The following is a 12,013-nucleotide window of genomic DNA, read 5'->3' on the forward strand; positions in this document are numbered from 1 at the left end:
TGGGCATCTGTGAAGAACCATCAGGCACCAACACTCCATAGTCCACTGGGTGCTTAGCTCCACCAATGGACAACCATAGAGCAGTTAGCCTACTGCTAGAAGAATTCGTTATTGAAGGTTATCACAGATCAAATGAATTCCTTAGTGCAGAAAGGAAGAGCCTATTGGGCCCGCACTTATCCTCTGAAGAGCATCCCACCCAGATTTGCACCATATCACAGTAACTTCACATTTACCATGGGGTAACCCACCTCGCTAGCCCACACATCCCTGAACACTGGAGCACATTAGCATGGTCAATCCACCTAACCGGCATATTTCTGGACTGTGGCTGGAAACCTGAGCAGCCAGCAAAAACTCAGATGCAGGGAGAATGTGTAAACTCCACAGTCACCAATAAAGTCATAATCGGTGAAAGCAGAGTCAACAGTTATGAAAATGAAATCAAGATTAGCAACCAACCCCACCGCCTTGTGGCCAACCACTAACTCTCCCTTCCACTCTCAAGGAGATGCAAACTTTGGGGGGTCTCCACCACCAAATCAAAGCCACTCAACTGAAGGAATAACACCTCATCTTCCATGTCAGGACTCTACAACTACACGGCATCAATGATGTAATCAGTTTCCAAACCACCTCTCCCCATCCCAGATCCAACCCAGCATCACCCTCTTGACCTGACCTACTGTCTAACCTCCTTCCCACCTATCCAGTCCACCCTTCCCACCAACTTATCACAAATCACCAGCTGCATCCAATCGCCATCCCACCCACCTTTGCCTAGCCTCACTTCCCTCATCTCTCTCAGCACCCTCTGGCTAATGCCCAAAATGTTGCCTTTCCCATTCAAGTGATGCCTGACCTGCTGTACCTTTCCAGCGCCTCACTTTTTGACTTTGACTCTCTAGCATCTGCAGTCCTCATTCTTGTTATTGATTAAGTAACGAGCAAGATGGATAAAGTGAAACATTATGTTTTAGCTTGATTTCCAAAATGTAGATAGCACAAAAGGTACGTTAAGAGCACATGGTGACTTAACATAGATACATGATTACTTCATGAATAAAACAGAAGGAATAAGGGAATATTTTCAGCTTACAAATAGTGGAGTGCCACAGGGATCAGCTAGGGCCTCCACTATTTGCAATCTATTGCAATAGCTTGGATAAAGGGTACATGGCATGATTGCCAAATTTTCTCAACACACCAAGAGACAGGAAAACAAGTTTCAGAAGGACATTCAATACTGCAAAGAGCAGTTAAGAGAATAGGAAGAAATAAGAGCATAATGTTAGAAAATTTGAACTTGTCCATTTTGGTAAACAAAGAGCAATGTATTCCTAAATGCACAAGATTTAAGAACCTGGTGGTTCAGACAGAGGTGTCAGACAAATCATCATTAGTATGCAGATACAGAAAAAAGGTTAGGAAGTAAATGGAACATTGGTATTGCATTGCAAGAACAAAACTAGCAAAATTTTATTGTTGCTCTTCAGGTCAAAGGTGAAAGCACATCTGGAGTACATTGCTTTTGTCTCCTTGTCTGAAGAGATTACATTGAGCTGGTAGTTTAGAGAAGGTAGATTTTGAGTCATTCCTGAGATGAAAGGCTGAATCATTGAAAAATGAGAAACAGTTTGGGCTCAGAGCCATTAGAGTTCAACTTGGGAGGTGATCTAATTGGAAATCAAATCTTGAGGGGAATAGATAAATGGATGCCAATCTTGTAAAAAAGATAATTAAAAGATCGGTAAGAATAAGAAGTCTTTTAAACCAGAGGAGAATAAAGAATTCTGTGAATCAGTTGTGGCAGTCTCATCTGAAAAAAGTGCTGACTACGTCACAATTTATTCACGGTCAAGACAGAAATTTTGATGGAAAAAGGAGTCCAAAGTTACGCAGAGCAGACAGAAAAGTGGAGTGAGACTACAATCAGATCCACTAGGATCTTGAATGACTGGCAGACCTGACTTAAGGTTTTTCCCCTAATCCTACATCCCATGACCATATCTCAAGAGTGGACAATTAAACAGGAAGAAGTTCCATAAGTATTCCCATCCTCAATGGTCATATAACATGAAGGTAAAAAACAAGATTAAAGTGTTTGCAACTAGAAGTATTCCAATACAGCTACACTGGCATTGAAGAGAGAAATATAGGCATGCCGTGTCTAACATACATAGGAATTTAATAAAATACCTCCAAACAACCTATCCTGCATTTAAGTGAATCATTTTTTGGTTTCAATAATTAGACATTTTTACACTTCAGAAAGATCTTTCCTGCTGTATGCTTGCATTTGGCATCAGTGGTCTAGACTCCCAGTGGACGCCATTAGAACTGGATATTCAAACCAACAGGAAAGCATTTTGCCACCTTTCAAATTCCCTTATTTGAACATTGAAACTGGGACAAATGACACCACACTAAATCAATCTGTGAAACTGACCACCATTTTCCCACCTGAGAGATCAATAATCCCAAACATTTGAATCAGCCATACTTCACTACTGCAGTCAGGAATCTCATTAGCACTTCAGAGTATGGCCAGATGAGAACCTGGTGGTTTCCACACTTCGCTGCATTGCATATATCAGTGAAAACATTTCTGCACATCATATCATATCATTTGGCCAATTTCAGTGACAGGCAGTGCCACCTGTCCGTAGGGGTACCAAGTGGATCTAATGCAGAATTAATCTGTTTATATCCGGATAGGCAAAATGGGAAAAAGTGATTACAAGTAAATTATTTCAGCCCAGCTCATTACTGAGGGGGCTTGTCAGAACAGAATTCTAAACTTAATATTCAGTTTACTGCAATAGCTATCCCTCCATTACAAGGTCAGTAACAGGGATGTTTGATGCTTATAAAATACATATATAACAAGGCATTTGATAGTGAAACGGTGTCCACTTACAGAAAGACCTGGATACATAATACATTGCAGTAATTCACTAAGGCCACCCTCACAGCACCTTCCAAAACTACCAAAGAGAGAAGGGCAGCAAATGCATGGCAAAACAAACTGCAAATGATCCTCCAAATTAAAACAGCATTTGATTTCAAACTACATTGCTGTTTCTTCACTATCATTAGGTCAAAAACTAGAAGCTGCTTCCCAACTTGACAGATCACCACCTCCTTCTGAAAATGTGTTGCTGGAAAAGCGCAGGTCAGGCAGCATCTAAGGAGGAGAACCAACGTTTCGGGCATGAGCCCTCCTTCTCAAGGCCAACCAGGGATTGTCAATAGATTGCTAGAAATTAATCTCATTATTTTGGGAACACCTTTGAAAACACGTCCATAACTGTTCCAGACCCAAGGAGGAGAACTAGCTACTTATTTTTTAAAGACAGACAAAAGTCATCTTGTACCTATGCTGTTAAATCTCCCAAACAAGGCCTTGACATTCTTCAAATTATGTCTAAGTCTGAAAGCCAATGCCAAAGGTGAAATCTAGGTTTGAGAGAAAAAAAAATCTGTAGATGCTAGAATCCAAGGTAAACGAGGAGGAGACTGGAAGAACACAACAAACCAGGCGGCATCAGGAGGTAGGGAAGTTAATATTTCAGGTGTAACCCTTCTTCAGGTAAAGTCAATGAAATCTAGCCAATGACTTAATTTTAAAAGCTTTTTTGTATTTTGGTAACTGGAGCAAACAGGATTTACACAACCTTGCATTTTATATACCTTTCAGGGAGAAACCAGAATTAGTGCAGAGGATAGAGAAATAAATTCTCACCCAGAGTTATTCAGATTAAGAGTATATCACAAGCAGCTGCTCAGTTAATCACAGCTTGTCAAAAGAAAGCAAGTGCCAAGCAAAATGCCAAACCATATAATATTGGTATCATTGCTAATATATCTCCCCTCAGTCAGAAGTGTTGTGAAGTCAGGACTTGGATATGAGGTTCAGTCAGTGCAAGCTGTAGAAGTATATTACAAAGAGAACCACAGCCTATGCCTTCTAGTGGCCAGGAAAGATTCATAGACACCAAACACAGTTCTACTTGTCTTGGCCAAGATTCATTCCAAACCAAAAGCAATTTTCAATCCAGTTGACTTAGTTTAATTCTACTGGATTTAAACACCCAAAGGTGGCTCAGTGATTAGCACTGCTGCCTCATAGCACCAGGGTCTCAGGTTCAATTCCAGCCTTGGACAACTGTCTGTGTGGAGTTGCACATTCTCCCCGTGTCTGCACGGGTTTCCTCCGGGTGCTCCAGTTTCCTCCCACAGACCAAAGATGTGCAAGTCAGGTGAATTGGCTGTGCTAAAGTGCCCATAGTGTTAGGTGCATTAGAGTGGAAATGGGTCTGGGTGTGTTACTCTTCAGAGGGTAGGTATGGACTGGTTGGTCCGAAGGGCCAGTTTCCACACTATAGAATTAATCTAACCAAACTAGACTTTCTTTAAAGAGCACATCACTTCAGCCATATGGGTCTCTAAACTGATTAAAAAACAAAACTTTTTTGACCCCCTGGCATCCTAACACTATTACAATAGAGTACTCTTGAAATATTATCATTGCTTCAGATGGTTAAATAGAATACCTCCTTGTAGGCAATTGCACTTCAGGCCAAACTGCCTTCAACTGCATAAAGAATGCTGAAAATTAGTACAGATTAATGTTAAATGCGAATTCCACACAATGGAATTTAAATGGGAAATCTGCAGCTGAGATATGCTTAAGCCTACTTGCTAGCATCCATTCGAAACAGAACGTATTCAAACAACAAACTTGCAATTCAAAATCCGACAAGAGCCAGTTAATGCAGGAGCAAACCCCTTTGACAGGATAAGGGCTTGGAAGTGCATGGAAATACCCCATCCCCAGTGGGAAAGGGGGAAATCACACAATACGATATCCCAAAGACGAAACGGGAAAGGCAACCGCATCATCACCTCCACCCCAAAACAATGGGGGGAAAAAGGAGGGGGAACCATACAATAATACCCCTCCAAGAGGGAGAGAAAAACACATCGACCATCTCATCCCAACCAAATTGGAGGAAAGACAAGTTGAGGAGGGAGGGGGTCTCTCTTCTGCCCCCGCCCCACCCGAAGGAAGGGGTCGCGCGCAGTGGGACCAACCGTCAACTCGGGGACATTTCGTGACCTCAGACGGCGTCAGGACATTGAAATGCTCACCGGTCACGGCACCGAAGAAATGAGAGATCAGCCACTGCCACTAAATGCAGATCGCTCACCAGCCACTCTGACTCTGCCCCCGCCCCGCCCGTCCGATCACTGTTAATATGGCGGAAGATGGAACAACGCTCGTCAGAAGGGCAGGGCGGGGCGGGATTAGTGCAGTGAGCGGAACTGGCGTGTCGTGTGTAACGTCATCACGGATGAACACTTCCGGAACCATGCTGACGCCTAACTGGCGTCACGTGTATGTTTTACACAAGGAGGGTTGTCAAGTCGCGCGTTTTGTGGAGTGTCCAGTCTTTTTTCGGAAAGCAGCGTCGTTCCTTTTGGATCAGATTCACCTCACTTAACGCTGATGAAAACAGATTGGTTCCGGGGGTGGGGTGGTCATCGCCATGTGTGCTCCGCGCCAGTCTTTTCATTTTCAATTTATAACCGTCCAAAGTTGATATTCTATTCTGCCATAAGGTCTTCCATCCATAGCCCCTCTCACTAATCTGTTTACTATTAAGATGTACCCTGCCTGTGGTTATACCAATGTTTACATTCATTCCAAAATAATGCCTGCTGTTACTGGACTATCTGGTCGCTCTTGAAAAGGAAGAATATTAATACAGAAGTTAATGAGCGGAAATACAAATTGAATCAGGAGGTGAAGCAGAAAAGATCTGAAAACAGTTATTAATAAGTCATGTGGTATACTCGGAGGATTGGATTGATCGGAAAGAATGGATCTTATGCAAGCAAAAGCAAAGGAGATAAGTGGCACTCAGTATAAATGACTGAAAACAACAGTTGAGGATAAAGTGGTATTAACAACGCATAATGAAATAAGAAAGCATGAAAAAAATGTGCAAAAATTAAAAACCTCGCAAGATTGAGCTAGAGGAAAGTAACACTGATTTTGTTGGGCCAGAAATACTCGAGAGTGAAATCAAAGCCTCCACAAATTAGGTTAAAAACTGAAAAGCCACTTGGAGATGATGGAATTCCTTTTTAAGTTGACTGAAAACAAGAGACATCAATACTATATTTACTAAACAAGATATTACTGAAGAGGAGAAAGAATGAAGGATTTAATGCAGACATAATCACATAAAAAAGAAATCAAAAGCATTCCAATGTTCTAACTTTCATGTGATATAACTTGATTGTCCACACAAAGGTAAAAAGGCAAAGAATGGCAGAAAGAAATGGTCAAGAGAAGCAGTCAGCATATTATTAAGGTGATGCAGTTTAGTAATTTGGACAGGAAGTATATGATTGTTTTATATATTGTGAAGAAGTATTCAATTGGGTTAACTGAATTAGGCTCTTGACAGTGCTGAGTGATACTTAAATAGACTGTAGAGATAGACAGTTTGTAAGAAATCTGTATGTGAAACAAAAAGCAAGCCAGCGTATAGTTACAGAAAGTCAGGACAATGTTTAATTGGAAGATCAGTCTGACAATGCAGATTATAAATGAAGCATTTCATGACAGAATCTGGCATTAAATGGAAGAGGAGAAAATGATATCATTTAGCTTTAGTGATGATAAAGCATTTGATGGAAGTACAGAAGTTTCACAGAATAGGCAGCTACAAGAACACCATAAAATAAGACAAAGGTGTAGAAATAGGGCATTCAGCACATCAAATCTGTTCTACCATTCAATTATGGCTGTTTTGTTTCTCAATCCCATTCTCCTGCCTTCTCCCGTAATGCTTGATCCCCTTACTAATCGAAACACTAGTTATTTCAGTCTTAAATGCACCCGCTACAGCCTTCTATGGCAATTAGTTCCAGAGATTCATCACCCTCTGGCTGAAGAAAGTCCTCTCCATCTCAGTTCTAAAAGGATGTCCCTTCATTCTAAGGCTGGGCCCTCGAGTTCTAATCTCTCCTACAAGCAGAATCATTTTCTCCACATCCATTTGATGCAGGCCTCTCAATATTCTACGTTTCAGTCAGATTCCTCTAATCTTTTTAAACTCCATTGGGTACAGACCTAGAGTCCTCAACTATTCCTCATATGACAAGCCCTTCACCCCTGGGCTTATTCTTGTTAACATCCTCTGGGTCCCCTTCATTGCTGGCACATCATTCCTTTGATATGGGGCCCAAACAGCCCACAGTATTTCAAATGCTGTCTGACCAGAGCCTTATATAGTCTCAGCAGTACATCTCTACTCTTGTATTCGAGCCCTCGTGAAATAAATGCCTTTCAAACTGCCTTATTAACCTTAAGAGAATCCAGAACTAGGACTAGTCCCTTTACGCTTCATATTTCCAAAGCCTTTCCCCATTTAGAAAATAGTGCCTCAAATATTCCTAACAAACTGCATAACCTCACACTTTCCCACACTGTATTCCATCTGCTATTTCTCGGTAGTCTAGTGGCCCTTACTCAGTTCATTAACCCAAAACGTTAACTCTGATTCCTCTCCACATTTCCTGCTAGACCTGCTGAGCTTTTCCAGCAATTTCTGTTCTTCTGCAGTTCTTTCATTTTTTATAATTTCCTGTCTTTATCTTAGATTAGATTACCTACAGTGTGGAATCAGGCCCTTCGGCCCAACAAGTCCATACCAACCCTTTGAAGCGCAACCCACCCAGACCCATTCCTCTACATTTACCCCTGCATCTAACACTACGAGCAATTTAGCTCAGCCAATTCACCTAACCTGCACATCATTTGGACTGTGGGAGGAAATCGGAGTACCCGGAGGAAACCTGCACAAACACGGGGAGAATGTGCAAACTCCACACAGACAGTTGCCCGAGGTGGGAATTGAACCCGGGTCCCTGGTGCTGTGAGGCAGCAGTGCTAGCCACTGAGCCACCGTGCCACCCTAACCTCTGCTTCCTTTTGTAAACAGGGTGTTGCATAAGCCATTTTCCAATCCTCTGGGACCTTCCCTGACTCCTATGATTCCTGAAAGATCACCACCAATGTCTCCACAATCTTCACAGCAATCTCCTTCAGAACTCTGAGGTATAGTCCATTTGGAACATGTGATTTATCCACTTTCAGATCTTTCAGCTGACCCAACACCTCCTTCGTGATGTCAATTTCTATCTCCTGATGATCTTGAAATTCTGTGATGCTAGTCTCTTCCACTGTGAATACTGATGCAAAGTACTATTCAGTTCCTCCGCCATTTAGAGTCATAGAGATGTCCAGCATAGAAACAGATCCTTCAGTCCAACCTGTCCATGCCGACTAGATATCCCAACCCAATCTAGTCCCAACTGCCAGCACCCGGCCCATATTCCTCCAAACCCTTTTTATTCATGTACCCAACCAGCTGCCTTTTTCTTTGTTTCCAATTACTATTTCTTCAGTAATGTTTTTCAACAGTTCAATGTCCAGACTTGATTCTGTCTTAGCCTATATATATATGTGGGAAAAAGTTCTTGCAGTATTTTCTAATATTATTAACTACCTTACACTCATGTTTCATCTGTCCTGTCCTTATTACTTTTGTAGTAGAGCTTTTAAAAAAGGTTTTCCAATCCCCTGGTTTCCCACCAATCTTCAGGACATTATATGCTTTTTCTTTTGCTTTTATGCTTTCCCTAACTTTCATTGTCAGCCCTCATCGGACCCTTAGTATGTTACTTCTTCCTTGGGATGAATTTCTGCTGTGCGTCCCACAAGAATATTGTGTCCAATTCTGATCTTCCTATTGGAAGGATGTTTTGAAACTTGAAAGGGTTCAGAAAAGATTCACAAGGATGTTGCCAGCGTTGGAGGATTTGAGCTATAGGAATAGGCTGAATAGACTAGATGTCAGAGGCTGAGGGGTGACCTTCTCAAGATTTATAAAATCATGAAGGGCATGGACAGGATAAATAGACTAAGTCTTTTCCCTGGGGTGGGGGAGCCAAAACTCGAGGGCATAGGATTATGGTGAGAGGGGAAAGATATAAAAGAGACCTAAGGGGCAACTTTTTCATGCAGAGGGTGGTACGTGTATGGAATGAGCTGCCAGAGGAACTGATGGAGGCTAGTATAATTGCAACATTTAAAAGGCATCTGGCAGGTGGGACTAGATTGGGTTGGGATATCTGGTCGGCATGGATGAGTTGGACAAAATGGTTTGTTTCCGTACTGTACATTTCTGTGACACTAAATATCTGCCATTGCAACTCTACCATCTTCCCTGCGAGGTTCTCCTTGCAATCAACTCTGTCCAGCTCCTTCCTCATCTTTGTAGTTACCATTACTCAACTGTTCCATCTGATTCCACCCTCTTCCTCATATTATGGTCATTGCTCCCTATGGGTTGCTTCAGCTTAAGCTCCCTAATCAAGTCTGCCTCATTGTGCATCACCAAATCTGGAATTGTCTGTTCCCTAGTTAGCTCTGACACGCGTTGCTCCAAAAAATTATCTCGTAGACATTCGATTAATTCCTTTTCTTGGGATCTGCTACCAACCTGATTCCCCAGTGCACCCGCATATTGAAGTCCCCCAGGATTATTGTAATAGTGCCTTTCTTACAAGGCTTTCCTATCTCCTGTTTTATTTTCTGCCCCACATCACGACTACTACTAGGAGGTCTTTATGCAATTCCCATCAGGGTCTTTATTCTTTTGCATTCTTCAACTATACCCACACAGATTCTACACCTTCTGACTCTGTATTACTTTTGCTATCGATTTCATTTCATTTCTTCCTTGCAAGGCAACTCCACCCTCTCTGCTCATCTGCCTGACATACAGTCATAGAGATGTACAGCACAGAAACAGACCCTTCAGTACAACTCATCAATGCCGACCAGATATCTGAAATGAATGTAGTCCGGTTTGTCAGAATTTGCCATATCCCTTTAAACTCTTCCTGTTCATATACCCATCCAGATGTCTTTTCAATGTTGTAATTGTACCAGACTCCACTACTTCCTCTGGCAACTCATTCCATACATGCACCACTCTTTGCATGAAAAAGTTGCCCCTTAGGTCTCTTTTAAGATCTTTCCCCTCTCACCTTAAACCTATGCTTCTCATTCTGGACTCCCCCAGCCCAGAGAAAGGACCTTATCTATTTACTATAACCATGCACCTCATGATTTTAAAAACCTCGAAAGATCACCCCCTCAGCTTCCAACGCTCCAGGGAAAACAGTCCCGTGCTTTCAGCCTCTCCCTATAGCTCGAATCCTCCAACTCTGGCAACATCCTTGTAAATCTTTTCTGAACCTTCTCAAGTGTCACAACATCCTCCTATAGAGGGGAGACCAGCACTGAACACAAAATTCCATAAGTGTCCTAACTAATGTCCTGTACAGCCGCAACATGACCTCCCAATTCCTACTCAACACTCTGATCAATAAAGGAAAGCATCCTAAATGCCTTATTCACTGTCCTATCTACCTGAGACTCCACTTTCAAGGAACTATGAACCTGCACTCCGAGGTCTCTTTGTTCAGCCACACTCCCCTGTTCTTTACCATTAAGTGTAGAAGTCCTGCTCTGATTTGCCTTTCCAAAATGCAGTATCTCTCATTTATCTAAATTAAACTCCATCTGCCACACCTCAGCCCATTGGCCCATCTGATCAAGATCCTTTTGTACTCCGAGGTAACCTTTGCTATCCAAGATATCACATCCACGTCATTTACATAAATGATGAAAATTAGTGGACCCAGCACTGATCCTTGTGACACTCCAATGGACATAGACCTCCGATCTGAAAAGCAACCCTTTACCACCAGCTTTCAGTCTTCTAATTTCGAGCCAGTTCTGTATCCAAATGGCTAGTTCTCCCTGCATTCCATGTGATCTAACTTTGCTAACCACTCAACCATGTAGAACCTTGTCAAAAGTCTACTGAAGTCCATGTAGTTAAAAATCACACAACACCAGGTTATAGTCCAACAGGTTTAATTGGAAGCACACTAGCTTTCGGAGCGACGCTCCTTCATCAGGTGATTGTGGAGGGCTCGATCGTAACACAGAATTTATAGCAAAAATTTGCAGTGTGATGTAACTGAAATTATACATTGAAGAATTGATTGTCTGTTAAGCCTTTCATCTGTTAGAATACAGTGATAATTTCACTTCTTTCATATGTAAATCACAAAACCCTTTTTTTTAAAAGTTGCATTCTTGGGTTAGCTGTTAACAATGGTGATAGCTAGACAATACGTTGAAGGTGTTAGCCCCCTGTGTTCTCTGTCTATGACCTGATGTTTAGATTGATTCTAATCTAAAAAGTGAGATAACAGAGTTTTTTGCCATTTCTGACCTTATGATGAAGCAGCTGGAGATGTTTAGACCTAGACATTTTATTCCCCATGGAAGTCCTGCAATGATATTGTGCAACTGAGATATTGATTCCCCAATAACAATCATCTTCATTTTTATAGTGTACAAGACATATAATTGAAAATGCAAGATAAACTAATGAGAATTTGAGCAAGCTCTGCTTTAACCTCTACAGCTGATGTGAGTAATCTGCACGAGGATGGATAGTCATGACAATTGGCTGAAAACTTCTAGAGGAAATGAGCTGTATGTTCAGCATTGTTCTTATCTCTCACTGAATGGAACAAAAGGGAACTGGGTAACAACACAGTAACCATCAAATCCATTCATTGAATATGCCAGTACAATGCAATTTGAAACTGAACACAAAACTCTGGTAAGCAAAGCTCTTTGATTTTACAGGAAGCCTCTAAATTATCCTTATAACCAGGTCCGTTATTGGCACAGGAAGCTTTATTTGCCGTCACTACTTAAACTACTTAGTTAGAATTCATTTCCTTTCTATAAACATTCCTTGTATAAACTGGATTACTTCATGTTTTTTTCTTTGACTCCAAATTTAATGTCTAATTTCAAAACCAACCTCTATGCATTTTATTCCAC

The 12,013-nt window shown here is 41.6% G+C and overlaps 1 protein-coding gene across 3 annotated transcripts in view; it reads right to left on the reverse strand.

Annotated features, from left to right (window-relative positions):
• Positions 1-5,322, reverse strand: part of LOC140477373 (ras-related protein Ral-A) — a 51,689-nt gene extending 46,367 nt beyond the window's left edge. The window contains exon 1 of one of the 3 annotated variants that reach the window (XM_072571166.1): positions 5,155-5,322. The gene's annotated coding sequence lies outside the window, so the exon portion shown is untranslated. The remainder of the gene's footprint in view (positions 1-5,154) is intronic. The other 2 variants (XM_072571165.1, XM_072571167.1) reach the window with 2 other exon arrangements.
• Positions 5,323-12,013: the final 6,691 nt, after the last annotated feature.

The sequence above is a fragment of the Chiloscyllium punctatum genome, chromosome 5 (genome assembly GCF_047496795.1).
Source record: "Chiloscyllium punctatum isolate Juve2018m chromosome 5, sChiPun1.3, whole genome shotgun sequence".
Lineage (NCBI taxonomy): Eukaryota > Metazoa > Chordata > Chondrichthyes > Orectolobiformes > Hemiscylliidae > Chiloscyllium > Chiloscyllium punctatum.